Raw genomic sequence first — 14,929 nt, forward strand, 5'->3', positions numbered from 1 at the left:
GTCAGTTGTAAAGTTACTCAGTAGCATGCGGCTCTGTCACCATCCGCACACGTTCTGGGTAAACCGTACAAAGTCTGGTTTCAACTCCAGTCGGAATCGCACACGGTTTGATCAGAACCACACACATCCTATACTGGTATCAATGCGATCTGAGAGCTGCTAATCCTATTCTAGTGTTGATCTCCGGTCAGTCTCACAACACCCTAACTGAGTAAGTACTTGTCGGGTACTTAGCACAATTGCATGAAGATTAATGATAAGTCCTAAATACTAATATTACAAAAGGATCAAGTTCACTTGTCGGTCCTTCCTCTAGCCTTTGGTAAAAACAACAATTAAGATTACCCCACTATTGGTAGTGGAATACGACATTTGTCTGCTAAACCATGTCCTAATAGGTCTCTTACTGTAGTTCGAATACAAGCGGTCAACTGGTCAGTCTATTCTACTTGTATCTAAGATAACTTATGTTCATAGGATATTAGTTAACCCCAATTAGGTATGAGTGGATTGCACACTCCATCATACAAGGTCACTTTAAACACACAATAAACATGAATACAAGGCATAAAATCTCAGTAAGAATTCAAATCATAGTGCAAAGATAATATAAATGAACAACTAGATTAAACTCATAAGAATTCAAAATTACAAGCCTTTACCCTAGAAAGGTTCTATCTAGCCTCTCATGGGCAAATACACAATGAAAAGAGATAGAAGAGACATGATACAACAAAAGAGAAGAAAGAGATATGGAAGGAATACACCTTGAGAGTCTCTTTTGTCTTCTTACTGCTGCCTTGCCTCTGTCCTTGGCCAATTATGCCCTTAGGAAGAATTGTGCTGCTCCAATATGCCTTATAACTAACCCTAACTTGCTAAATTGAAAGATAAGAGATTGATACAAAAGGATTGATATTTATAGGCTTCTTGGACGTATTAGGGCAAAGAGGGACGTGTTCTGGAGTTATTGGTACTTGGAGAGCAAGTAACTTGGAGTCCAAGTTGTTCCATAACTGTCATTCCTTCTGGAAACTGCAGTCCGTGCGGATCTGGCTGAACTGCACGCGATTGCATGCTAAAACGCATCCTACCTGATACTGGTACGCACACGGATGTGCTGAACTGCGCAGACTCATCGACCTTTAGTATTTTGGCTACAGAATCGTCATCCGAGCTCCATTGAGTTGATTCAAGTTGGGTTGGAAACTAGACAACGAGATCTACAACTTTCATGAAGGCTTCGAGTTCATATTCGAAATGTACAGGTCTCGGGAAGCGATCCAAAGTCAGTGTACTGTGTCATTTATGTGCAGATGGCTTCTTTAGTAGTGCGCGGTTCGGCTCATCCTTGTGCTACCTAGAATCTTTGGATTCTTGCTCTAGTTCCTTGCTTCACTTGCATGCGGTTTGCGTCCAAGCCGTACAGCAAATACTTCTTGTCTAGAATACACCGTTTTACCTCTGTTTTAGATCTAAAAGTAATAGAAATCTGTATTTCTCCAAGATTAGGGTAAAATGACAAAACTAATCTAATTCTATAGAAAATGAATAATTGTAATAAGATAAATGGCAATAATTTAGGCTAAGTGATAGGAAAAATAATGACTTATTTGACCCCTATCACTACGGGCCTTATTATAGAGAAGATACTGGCACTATTGAGAAAATTGAGGTGGAAGAAGCTCCTAACACTAACCAAAGCTCTGCTATGCCAGTCCTTCCTGATAGAGAAGACTCCCCTCCACCACCTGTCCTGGAGACCAAGGAGGATAACACAACTGCTAAGGTTCTTCCAGTCAATACTCCTGGACCAATTGACATAGTGGGAGAAATTCCTAATGTGACCTATGAATCCCTCTTTGGTAGACAAATCATGGTGCAGACCCCCACTGCATCTTTTCAGTGTGCACCTAGGGATTCTCTCCGCTCTTCAAACCCATGGAGGTCCTTCCTCTCCCCCTCCTGATAATTCCATGCATGCTATTGCTGCTCTCACACAGCTGGTGTCCCAATTGGTGTCTCCTATAATACAATAACACATGCAAGAACAGTCTCTAACCACTCCCTAAGTACATGAAACTCCAACTGCTACCAGGAAAATAGGCCGACCCAGTGGGAGAACTTCTGGGATACAGATCCCTGTCAGGCACAATGTTAGAATTGTCTCTCAGAGGGGTGACACTCAGAGCACCATGGACAAAGCAGTGGAGCGTGCCAGTCAAGATACAATCTGAGGAGTGCATCTAAAGGTAATTCTTTAATATCTAGTTTTCCTTACTCTAGACTTACTTAGGATGAAGTTGTGGAGCTATTTAAAGCTCACAACATTAATCTAGGTTGTGTAGGGTTTTGGTGCTACCCTATGCCATTAGATTTAAGCTGCAGAAAGACCGTAAAGCAAAAATTTTACTTCTAACTTAAGCTGTAGATTAAAAGAGATATGTCGGAAAGACCACCGAAAGTTCCTTTTCAGCCTTTCCTTCACAAAGCCCTTTTAATCCTTTAAAGATTTACTCCTTGATTGATTTCTAAAAATTAATCTATTAACAATTAAATAAATTAATATAACATTTATACCTCGTTTTCAAATTCCAACCGGAATGAAGACTGACTAGTCTCAGAGTACCAGACGTCTAATGCCTCTATAGGTTATCCACTAGGACTAACCAGAGAGCGATTTATTTCTTTTGCTATAAATACCGTAAAACTGTAGAATTTTGCAAAAACACTATTCACGGGAGGCGTAATAACACTATTTACGACCTACAGTTATTCTGATTCACAAATATAAAAAAACAGAAATACTGTGACTTTCGCAAAAACAGTATTCACCGATCCCGTAAACGCTCTTCAACAATCCAAAATATTATATGTGGATTATGTATAACTTTCTTTCTAACGAAAATACTATTTGGGAGAGAAACCGAGAAAGAGAGAAAATAGAATACCAAATCGATCTAATACGATACAAGTGAATTAGTGATTTCTCTCTCTACACCCCATGCCCTTTTATAGCCTTTTGCGGTGGTTTGGTCAATGACCGAAATACCCCTAGGAGGGTCAATTATGGGTGAAAAGATCAAAATGTCCCTTGGCCCATTAAGCTTTGAATTGATTTGCGCTTTGACTTTGGGTTTTTAATCTTAATTAAGGCTTTAATGTTAATGTGCTTTAAGCCCAAAATTTAAATCCATAATTAACATTTAAAATCCAAATCAAATATATATAATTGTTCTGAACAATTATATTTCTTTCAATTGTTGTTTCGGTAACTTTTATTCAACGTGTTGTGCATGCTTATAAATTAACTGTTGTTTTTGCTTGTCATCTTATATGGCATTTATAATTTAATTATATCACGTATAATTAATTATAACCATCTTATTATTAATCATAATCAATTTATAATTAATCAATAAGATTCTCCGATTAACTCCTATACGGTGTGTATCATCCTTGCAAACTTAATATTTTCTTGATTTTGAGCAGATTATCAAATATGATTACTCTTGTAATCATACCACATACAGATAATCTTACTCTATCAAAGGGCCCAATGATGTTATTACTCATATAGAGATACAAGAGACAATAGTACTTTTGGTAAACCATCTCTTCCTCAGCGTTAGATAACACTAGCTACCTTTTACGAGAGATACGAGAGACAATAGTACTGTTATAGCTACCTTTTACGGACAGCGTTAGATAACACTCACACACATATATATCTTTTATGTAGAAAAAATGAATATCTCATACTTTAGAACTTAACACTGAATGAAAGCATTAATGACACGAACACAATTCCATTTAATGTTTCATTTGGGATCTGTCAAATACCATGTTCCTGGAACATGTATCTATGCAATTAAAATGACATCTCTTGTCTGTGGTCTGTAAAACTTGATCATCTTTTAATCCACATATTAACCTTATAGCGGTCAATTAGTGTTCCTGCTAATTACCTCGGTTAGAGACTTTTAAGAGTATATATCATCTATATTATGAAGTTTCACAATTCCAGTCATTAACTCGAAATGATTCTGATATCTCCATATTAGATCTATTGTTCCGACCAATTCTTGTACCAAAATCTGCGTTTTAAACCACCAAATCGCGTATTTTACATTGAATATCCATAGAATGTGGTACTGCTGCGATTTTATTCTTATTTTGCAGAAAACGGGCGAAATCAGGGAAGTTACTGAATTCTGAGACTCTGCACGCGACCCTCATCACATCTGACGCGACCCTCATCAGAGTCGATGCGGGTAGCATCAAACCTGACGCTGGTCGCATCGCGAGCTTCCAGAGCAGACAGCAAAGGCCCAATTAAGGCCCAGAATTGAAGCACTCGTTTTGAAATGTCTATAAATAGACCACCCCTGCTACCAGGGAGGGAGTTCCGAATTTGAAGATTCAAAACCTCAAGAATTGGAGTGTTGATCAAGAAAGAAGAGAGAGATTGGAGATCGCTTGGAGAAGAAGAGAAGATTGCAAGATCCTCTCCAATCCACCTTGGATCTTCGAGCTTCATCATGATCTCTTCTCTTCTCCCCTCTTTTATGCTTTTTTTTATCATGTTTGAGTAGATCTTTAGTTCCTAGGGTTAGGATGTAGTCTCTAAACTTTGTCTTTGAGTTGCATGTTGTTTTGATCTAAGTTTGAACTTGTGTGATTCTTTGTTTGAGTATTCATTTGATTGCTTGATTTTGATTGCTTGATTGATTCTTGATTGTCTACTGTTAGATGTCTATAGCATCTCTTCTAGTACTTTGACCTTGATGTTTCTTGCAATTGTGATTGAGTATTTGAGGTAGATCTAAGATCAATAGTAGCCGAGAGGTGAAATTTTCATTATCGAAAGGTTGTGGATACCTCTAGCAAACCAGACAATCAATTTATGTTAGATACCAGTAGGTGAGAGCTACAGGTTGAAGCCTCGCACAAGAAATCAACTTAGATACGAACACATGTCAGCTCAGCTCGAGGGCCAAGCGACCCGCATCAGAGATGATGCGAGTCGCGTCATACGAGTCGCATCAGAGATGATGCGAGTCGCATGACAGGTCAAGAGAGGGCAAAGTTTGGGATGAAACCTGAAACCCTGGGAACGCCTTTTATCATTGTTCAAAACCAAAACCTTTAATTACTTTCATTTACTGATTGAATCGTCACTTGAAATTAGGAAATATAAACAAACCAAACCCAACCTTTTACACTTCTAGTACCTAACTCAGATTAGTAGGAATTTAGAGTCGAATTATACCGTCCCTGAGGATCGATACCTTATTATACTATACGGATAGGATTGTGCACTTGCAATCTTAGACGAGAGTTGATTCAAGGTTTTAAACTGGTACAGCTAGCTGTACCTGAAACTTTGTAGCATACTTTTGTGCGAACAGATTCATAAATGCAATAATATTCATGTCAACAAAATGACATTTTATTAATCATCCAATTTATAAACATAATATATATGATAAAATTATCATATTATTGACTTCTAGATTATTACATACTAACAGGTTGTGGGAAGTTAGATTCCACACATTATCATAGCACTCCAATAGCTGGATAGGGTAGCATTTGATAAACTCATTCAGGAAGCTTTAGATGTCCTATATCAACTTATAAAGCAGTTTGGCCTGGTTCTAAGTTTAGTTATACTTTTTCTATGGTGCTTATTTGGTTTTTCTGTGTACCAGTGGTACACTATTTTTTCTATGCTAAATTAACATTTGACACCATGCCTGAGACATGTTTGGACACTGATTTCGGGCTTACCTAGCATGAATGCACAATACTACTGATTTTGTGTTCTTTTATATGCATGGAGAGAGAGAGAGAGTCATACGAGGTCTAAGCCCATTATGGTTTTAGAATGATGGTACCAGCATACTAGGGTTAATTATGTTTAGTTAGCATGTGTAGTTGTAACAGCAGGTTAGTAATTGAAAGCAATTAGGATTTGTTAGTACTGTAATAGAAAAGTTGTTAGCTTAGACAAGGTCTTTAAATAGACATCAAGAACTTGTAACAGAAAAGTTGATGCTTATGTATTTATTGAAGATTTTGAGTTCTTTTATTATACCAAATTACTGTAGTTGCTCATAGTTGTGAATTTACATCTAACAGGTTGATGAATTTGTAAGGTTATATTAGTGGAGAACTCAATATACATTATGGTGTCTAGTGGTTTAATAACAAGAAGATACAAAAAAAAAAGAAATAGAGAAGGCTGATGAATTTGCATATGCTCGATATATAGTATGATGAATTTGCATATGCCCGATCTTTGTTCAGCAAGAAGAAACAGAAGAAAAAGAAATAAAGAGGATGATGTTTTATGATTTTGAATGGTTCTCTTTGTTTGAGTGGGTTTAAGTGAGATGTTAGTGTAGTTTTAGAAAGAGTTTTGTAACTGGTGATTAAGATAATTTCAATTTTTATATGAGGCATCATGAATGTTTTAATTGAATGTCATAATAAGTTAAATTTTTTGAATAATATTAAATCTTTTAATAAGACCGAATCAGGTATGTTGGTAGTAAGGCGTTAAAATTGTTCTCCTTAATGAAAATATAATTTTTTGCCATAAGACCCTCCAAATTGTATATATTATCACAAAATCCATTTATATTGCCCCTTGGTCACTCCAAATTGTCATGGTAATGCACTTGTAAATTGACTTGGTCTTATAATAAGTTACATGTAGCAACAATATGTGATAATAAGTCAAACATTTGTAAAATGCAATATATATGAAATGTAAATACTTGATACCACATGTGCCATATCTCATCTTCCCTTAGAAAGCAAAGTACTACAGGATCCTCTAAATTACAGTAAACAAAAAGCTGGTAGTAGCCCAAATACACAAATATTAAAACTTTTAGCAGAAACATGCCAGCAACACTAATACGCCAACAACACTAATATGCAAGCATCATATCGGCGGCAAAAATACCAGCAACCCAAAAAATAGTATAACAATAGATTAAAATTGTTTATTGATGCAATGTCATGTTTGGGCCATTTTTCTAATGTCGTCTTGGACATTCTTTAGTTCATTTTTTTTAGAAAAAATAAGTTGGTAGACCAATTGTTTTCTAAACAATTTGGCATGTACCTAGATCAGTATATGCAACGAAATTAGTATCGTGAAATAGAAAAATAAAGCTAAAAGATATAAATGATATAACTCCTTCCAAAGACGAGCTACGCTTATCATTGCCCTCCTATAATTCAATAAATTTTAAAACCAAGAGGCCACAAGAGTGATTATCTTGTTGTTGTGGAACTTGAATCGCATTTACATGCCATAAGGTAATATCTTCCCTTAAGTATTTAGTCGGGAAGACATTGTTGGTATCGAGTGCAAGAGAGATCGAATATTGAATGCCCTTACGCTACAATTTTACAAGTATATTAGTAATTACAAATAATTCACAATGTTATATGAAACATATAGATTCCAAACACTAACTAAATTGAACGTCAAGTCGTTATAGCGGCTCGTATGCTTAGGTTTCGAGTCCAATATTTGAAATTCTTTAGATTCGAGATTTAAGACACCTACGTATCAATGTATGTTATGAAAATTGATAGGGAATAAGACCTATAAATTAACATCATCATTAAACATGCATATATTACTTCCAACGTAGAAATTTTGAAAAAATAAATAAATTATATAATTTACATGTGCATACCAAATCACTTTTTAAGAATTGATTGTGTCACACCCCAGATTTTTACCATCCGGAGCGTGATTATATAAGCATCTTCACACCTTTCCTTGGTCCGTCAACCTACGTCGCCAACAAAAAGGAAAACAAAATAGCAAAACGGAGTCAGCTACAAAGCTCAGTAACCGGTTATTTAACGACGCGCTTCTCTACAATTGGCTTAATTTAACAACTATTCAATTAGACCGGATTAATCCACACAAATACACATCAAATTATGCACGCATATTTAACCAGCAATAGCACGTCGGTCTAGGTTATCCATAAAACAAGTCACATCATATTCACACACGTGTAATCCCTGTCACAGGCGATTCCCACATTCTCATAACACAATTCCTTTAATCCGCCAATCCAATGGGAAATCCATCCAACATTGGAAGGCCGCCAACCCATTGGGAAATCCATCCAACAATCAGAGGCTACAATCACATATCAAATTCCAACCTCAGACCCGCTATCCCGTTAAATATGCCATCATAATTCAATATGCAATACCCATATCCAAATCAACCATACAAAACGAAAACACAGATTATAGAGAAGTCCGGTTACCTGATAACGAGATGTTCAGAATTTCGAATTCGATTGTAACAACCCAAAATCACTATGATGTAGTCGAAGTTCGAATCAGACAGACAATCCATCAATGATTGAAATGAGAATTTTAATGGAGTATGTTGGAAAATGAGATATCAATCAAAGTGATTATCGAGTGGTAGTAAGAAAAAGGAATTTTCATATTTTTGTATTTATCTCATATATCAAAATGAGAGAAGGGAAGCGTCTGTCGAATATAAAACAGAGAGAGAAGGGAAGTTTAACCATTTTGATATTTAATCCGTATAGATAGTAAATCTTTGAATCGAAAGGGTGGATTAATCGGAGAGACTTAATTATCTAGAGATGCATATTAAAGATAATTATTAAATAAAATAAATATGGTAATCAGATAAATATTAAGAATGAACTAGAGGTCCGTTTCTGGTGCCTCTTGGTTTTCCATTTATATTATTTTAATTTTAAATGGAAATAATTACAGGACTAATTCCGTGATTTAGAAAATCAAATGAAAATAGAAATAGATGGAGAATCCAATTTACAATTGAACAAAAAAAAATATTTTTATATAGTGTATTCAATGTTAAAACAAATTATTATTAATATAACTAATTAATAATGAACTAATTTTTTTGGGATGTTACAAATTGCCCCCTTTTGTCCACCTCTTTAAATCACGCGAATTAGCGATACTTTTTACATCAGATCAGGCATACACACAAGTGTTGTAAGTATTCACTGTCATAACTTTAAGGAGGCAGTGCCGAGTTGGGTCCATAATGTTGATCTCACAATTAATTATCTATTCAAAAGAGTGTGAGATTCAATGCATGAATTAAGAAAATGTCTTGAGTTAAAAATGTACCTGATCATTAAGCCATTTGTAAGGGCATGTCTCGTTGAGAGGCCGGATAAGACAATTCATGTTGTTGCCTATTAATGACAAAAACCTAAACGCGCAGTTCATTCTGATAACTTCGGTATTATGATTTACATTTCTTACATATTGTACTATTATCATCTCATCTTTAGTTAACCCAGTGAATTCCAATATATCTGATTTTTTTTTTGTAAAATATTAATAGAATAAACATCATGACTTGGTATACGAGTAGATTATTATAGTAAATGCACAAGAGAGTTAGTTGTTTGACTATGATTTGTCAACTTCGTACCTTTATCTGCTTGAATGAATCTATATGTTTGAGTATCTTGTTCTCTCATCATGTTTTCTCTTATCTTTTTTATGCTTCTCACTTTCACCTTCAGTATCGTCATATATCATAATGACTTGCGCTTTTTTTTTCTCTATCCTTTTCTCAGGAGTTTTGGTCGGTAGTTTATGTACTGATTCATTCTTCATTTTCTGCATAAATTACATAATATGTTGTTATGTAATTGTTATAATTTGTTACCAATATATTAATTAGACATACCTTGTTAGAAAGGGTTGATGTTCATAGTTCTTTGATAATTTCCTTTAGTTGATAGCCTTCACTAACATAATTGATATCCATCTTAAATTTAAAATGAACATGTGAATAATAATTAGTATAAGCTTTTGGATGAGAAAAAAAAATACAATAATTAGTCCTATGCAAAATAATTTACATATGTCAATGTTTTATATGTATAAAAAAATCTCAATAATACTCACAACTAAAACATGATTGACACTAACCTGAACCTCATCATGTAATGAATTGACTTTTTCTTTCACTTCTGAAATTTTAAGATGCTGAACTATATTTCCATGGAACCGCCCATGTTGACGCTCATAATTTACCCTCCATTTAATCTTTTCACGAGTCCACTTGGACATTAAGGGACAGTGGTGGTCTAAATTGTTGTTGGTTATGATTTCTTTGACATGTTCATAGTACTACAACTATATTAAAACACAAAATGTTAAAGGATCTTTCATAATATGAATTCATTCAATAAGCATAAAAGAGGGGATGAAAAATCTGATTATCTACTCTATGATTTTAAGTCTCCTTTTTTCTCTTTTTGATGTTAATTTTTTATTTTGTTTCTTACTAAAGGGTTAACAATAACATAAAATTAAGTTGTAATAATAAAAATCACTTATAATTAGAAAATTATCTGGAGTAATATGAAGTTGTCATCTAGGCGCATATTTGTAGATTTATTTTGTACAAGACTGCGATACAAGAATAATACTGTAAACTCAACCCAATTGTACTTAGAAACTCAATCCACATCTTCCACTATATATACATACTCCCAATGTATTTGATCATTCACTGGTTGTGCTAGAAGTCCAGCAATCATCAATAACACAAATATTCTAACAAAATTCTCATCTGACGTACTAAGAGTTACAATGCGGGACTTAAGGTCACACAAAAAAAATGTTATGAGTAGTGAAATTTTCAAATATATCCAAAAGAGTCTCATTTGGAGCTTCTCTCTTAAACAGGTCAATATGGATTCTTTCATCCCTTAAACCCATACAATATGCATCCTAGGTGATTAGTGATACCTTCTTTTCATCAATACGAAATGTTTGGGTATCAAATTGGTACACTCTGCTTAATGTTTCAATCAACAAACAACTGATCAATATTGGTTGCAATTTGAAAAGACAACCAAAACCTAAATCTGAAACTTTTTGCTTTTGTTCAGCACTTAAGGCGTCGAGCATAAGTACAAATTTGGTGGCCCGCTCTACATCCATGTTATGCAATTCCATGATCAAGCTATATAGCAACACTTGATGCTACAAAATAAATTTTGGAGAGAACTTGTAAGTAAAGAAAGTGCATGTATTAATAATCGTAAGAAATAAAACTTCTAATATTCTTATGACAAAAACTTGTGAGAGGAATAGAGAGTAATTAAATGAAAAATAAATAAAAATTGCATAACCTTCTGTATAGTAAGTAATTAAATGAAGAATTTTAAAATTAAAAAAAAAATAGTAATTGCATGCAAAATCTGATATATTGGGCTTGATACAGGCTCAAAGTTTACCACAAATGAACCTTGCAAAGGAGATCATCTCATCTGATCAATACTTTTCTACTGTTTTGGATGAGCTTATGAGAGAGCTTATGAGTGAGCCTTGCCAGATATTACCAATGTCAAGTGTAATATAGATGGTAAAGAAAAAAGAAATAGATAGTGGAGTTAGATATTTTACCGATTATTTTTTAATATTTTATCTTGTTAGTCGGCATTGGCTATTGTTAATATTAAGCATTTTTTGTATTTTTTTTTGCACAACGTTCTAAAATTTTGTCGATTTGACTATTTGGCTACTTAGCGTAATGTATGATGAAGAACTCAATACCGACCAAGTCAAACAAAAAGGATCCTCCAATAAGGTACTTAAAGCTTGGTATGATAGTAAAAAAAATGGTCAACTGTAACTCGTGACCAAATTATAAAGTTAAAATTGTTTAGAATATATATTTGGAGACAACATGATGCCTATTGTAACAATTGATCATGATAGCCCACTATGAATCATTAATGAAGACAACTGATTTGATGGGGAAAAGTTCTAACATAATTTTATAAGAATGCATTTCTCAGAAAAAAAAAATATATGAGAAAAAAAATCAGGAAATGCGCCATTTATTATGAAATAATGGTAATGCACCATTTAATGAAAAATTAATGAAATTTTTTTATGGTTGAAGATACTAAAAATTAAATAAAAATAAACTTTATAAAATTGCATATTGTCATTAACAAATATTTTCATAAAACAAACAACTTTAAAATCAATAAGAATGCTTAAAAAAATGTAGCATTACAAGTTACATTTATATGTTTTGATTCTCGAAATATAATAGTTTACTTATCTGACCCAATCACACATTGCTTCTGACCCAATCACAAGCATATATCAGTCACATTTCATAGCACTCCCCAGTCTCATTCTTTCAAGAGCTTTTACTGTCTAATAATTTTTAAAGAACAATTATTTGAAATAAAAAAAAACATAGTAATATATTTCATAAAATGTTAGTGCTAGGTATCAAATATATCAGTAATGCCATAACAACATCAAATTGGCTTGAACCCAAAAAGGGAAAATTTCAAATTCAAATATTCAATTTCCATAGAGGGAAAACTAGTTAGATGTATATTACATTACAGGTATTGTAAATGCAAATATTGAAACTGTTCATGGATTCATATCAAAATCAACAAATATTAACCCTACTTCTTTTCTCATACTTCAACAGCTCAACTTCATGGTGTGTCATGATTACATCTACTTCTTTCAAAGAAGCAATTATTTTAAAAAATGAGTTTGCGTTTTTCTTCTTGGGATAAAAAGAAAAAATAAATGTAATGAACACATAAAATTGATTTTGATGTATACTTGAATTATAGTACTAGTAATTCAGTAAGGTTTATTATTCCAACATATGATGCTGGTACTTGGCTGATGTAGCATTAGAAGTTAATTCAAAAGGTAAATTACTAATGTATGCTGTCTTGCTCAAATAATATGGCAAATAAAGAGAAGAAAATTATCAACTGTCAGACCCACTACACCAAAACTTCCCAAAATTAATTTGTTTAAAATATATAAAAGCAGTTTCGAAACTAACCTGCTTAAAACACCACAATACAAAATTACCAAATTATTCAACCCAGCCATTCTAAACCTTCAATTATTTCATTAAAACCTACTCAAACAAAGCTCAAGTAAAACACTAATCTCATCTCAAACCCAAAACCAGGACTTGATCTTAAAGAACTAAGCACAAAACCCTACTTAAATCCGAATCTGTAGTGGGTTACTGGGTTAGTTAAATTAAATTATATAAAGAAGGTTAAGCCTAGAGTGAAGGTCAAATTGTCTTAATTAATTATGAAAATTAACAAGTTAGCCCCTGATATATCCATATTTGATCTATTGTTCCGACCAATTCTTGTACCAAAATCTGCGTTTTAAACCACCAAATCGCGTATTTTACATTGAATATCCATAGAATGTGGTACTGCTGCGATTTCATTCTTATTTTGCAGAAAACGGGCGAAATCAGGGAAGTTACTGAATTCTGAGACTCTGCACGCGACCCTCATCACATCTGACGCGACCCTCATCAGAGTCGATGCGGGTAGCATCAGACCTGACGCTGGTCGCATCGCGAGCTTCCAGAGCAGACAGCAAAGGCCCAATTAAGGCCCAGAATTGGAGCACTCGTTTTGAAATGTCTATAAATAGACCACCCCTGCTACCAGGGAGAGAGTTCCAATTTTGAAGATTCAAAACCTCAAGAATTGGAGTGTTGATCAAGAAAGAAGGGAAGATCATTGCTAGATTGCTACATTGGGTTCTATCATGATCTCTTCTCTTCTCTCTTCTTTTATGATGTTGCTTGAGTAGATCTTTTCTTGTTTCTAGGGTTGATGTAGTCTAAAGCTTTGATTGTATGTATTGCATTTGAATTTGAGTTGTTCTTGTGATCAATTGATTGAGTATTATTCTTTCATTGCTTGATTTTGATTGTTTGAATCTTGATTGTCTATTGTTGAATGTTTCTTGCATCTCTTCTAATATCTTGACTTTGATCCTTCTTGCAATTTAATCAAGCACTTGAGGTAGGTTAGAAATCTGAAAAGATAGATCAATTGAACCGAAAGGTGAGATTTCCATTTATTGAGAGATAGTGGATACCTTTAGCAAACCGATCAATTGACTTAGATTGAACACGAATAAACGAGAGTTGAAAGTTGTAGATCTAAGAAGGTGAAATTGCAATTCCTTACTAGGTTTCTGGTGCTAATAAACGAGAGTTGAGGCTCAGGAATCGTAGGTAGGGTCAGTAGAACCTTGCACAATCGAATAACTCAGAAATAGGTGCAATGCTGCATTCACTCGAGGGCCATGCGAGTCGCATGGGAGACCATGCGGGTCGCATCACTAGGGTCGCATCAGAGATGATGCGAGTCGAGTGAGGGTCCAGAGAGGCAAAGCTGAGGATGAAATCTGAAACCCTGGAAACATCCTTTTAAACTTGACTGAAACGAACATTTATTTTCTTTTGCAATCTTTTGTTATTGAATTTAGAAATTGAAACCAATTCAACCAAAGTTTGTCACTTCTAGTACCTAACTCGGATTTGTAGGAATTTAGAATCGAATTATACCGTCCCTGAGGATCGATACCTTATTATACTATACAGATAGGATTGTGCACTTGCAGTCTTAGACGAGAGTTGATTCAAGGTTTAAACTGGTACAGCTAGCTATACCTGAGACTTTGTAGCATACTTTTGTAAGCGAACAGCCCCTTTAAATTGAGCATTTTTACAATCTGATCCTAGTTATCACAACACAAAAAAATGAAAGGTTCAATTGACCAACCAAATACCCAAATTCTAATCAGAAAATCACTAGAGGAGATAAAAAGAATCAAGCTTATTGAACAAATAATTCATATTTAAAAAATTAATATTTTGTCAAAGTCCTTTTCTGGATTAACAGGTTGATCTCCAGCCAGTGTAAACTATTATTTGATGTTTACATGGTACAGAGATAGTTAAACATAGGATGTCTATTCTACATTTCAGTGGTGATACGCTGGATTGGTACAAGAGTAATATGGTCAATTTAGACTCAAC

The sequence above is a fragment of the Carex rostrata genome, chromosome 25 (genome assembly GCF_964058835.1).
Source record: "Carex rostrata chromosome 25, lpCarRost1.2, whole genome shotgun sequence".
Classification (NCBI taxonomy): domain Eukaryota; kingdom Viridiplantae; phylum Streptophyta; class Magnoliopsida; order Poales; family Cyperaceae; genus Carex; species Carex rostrata.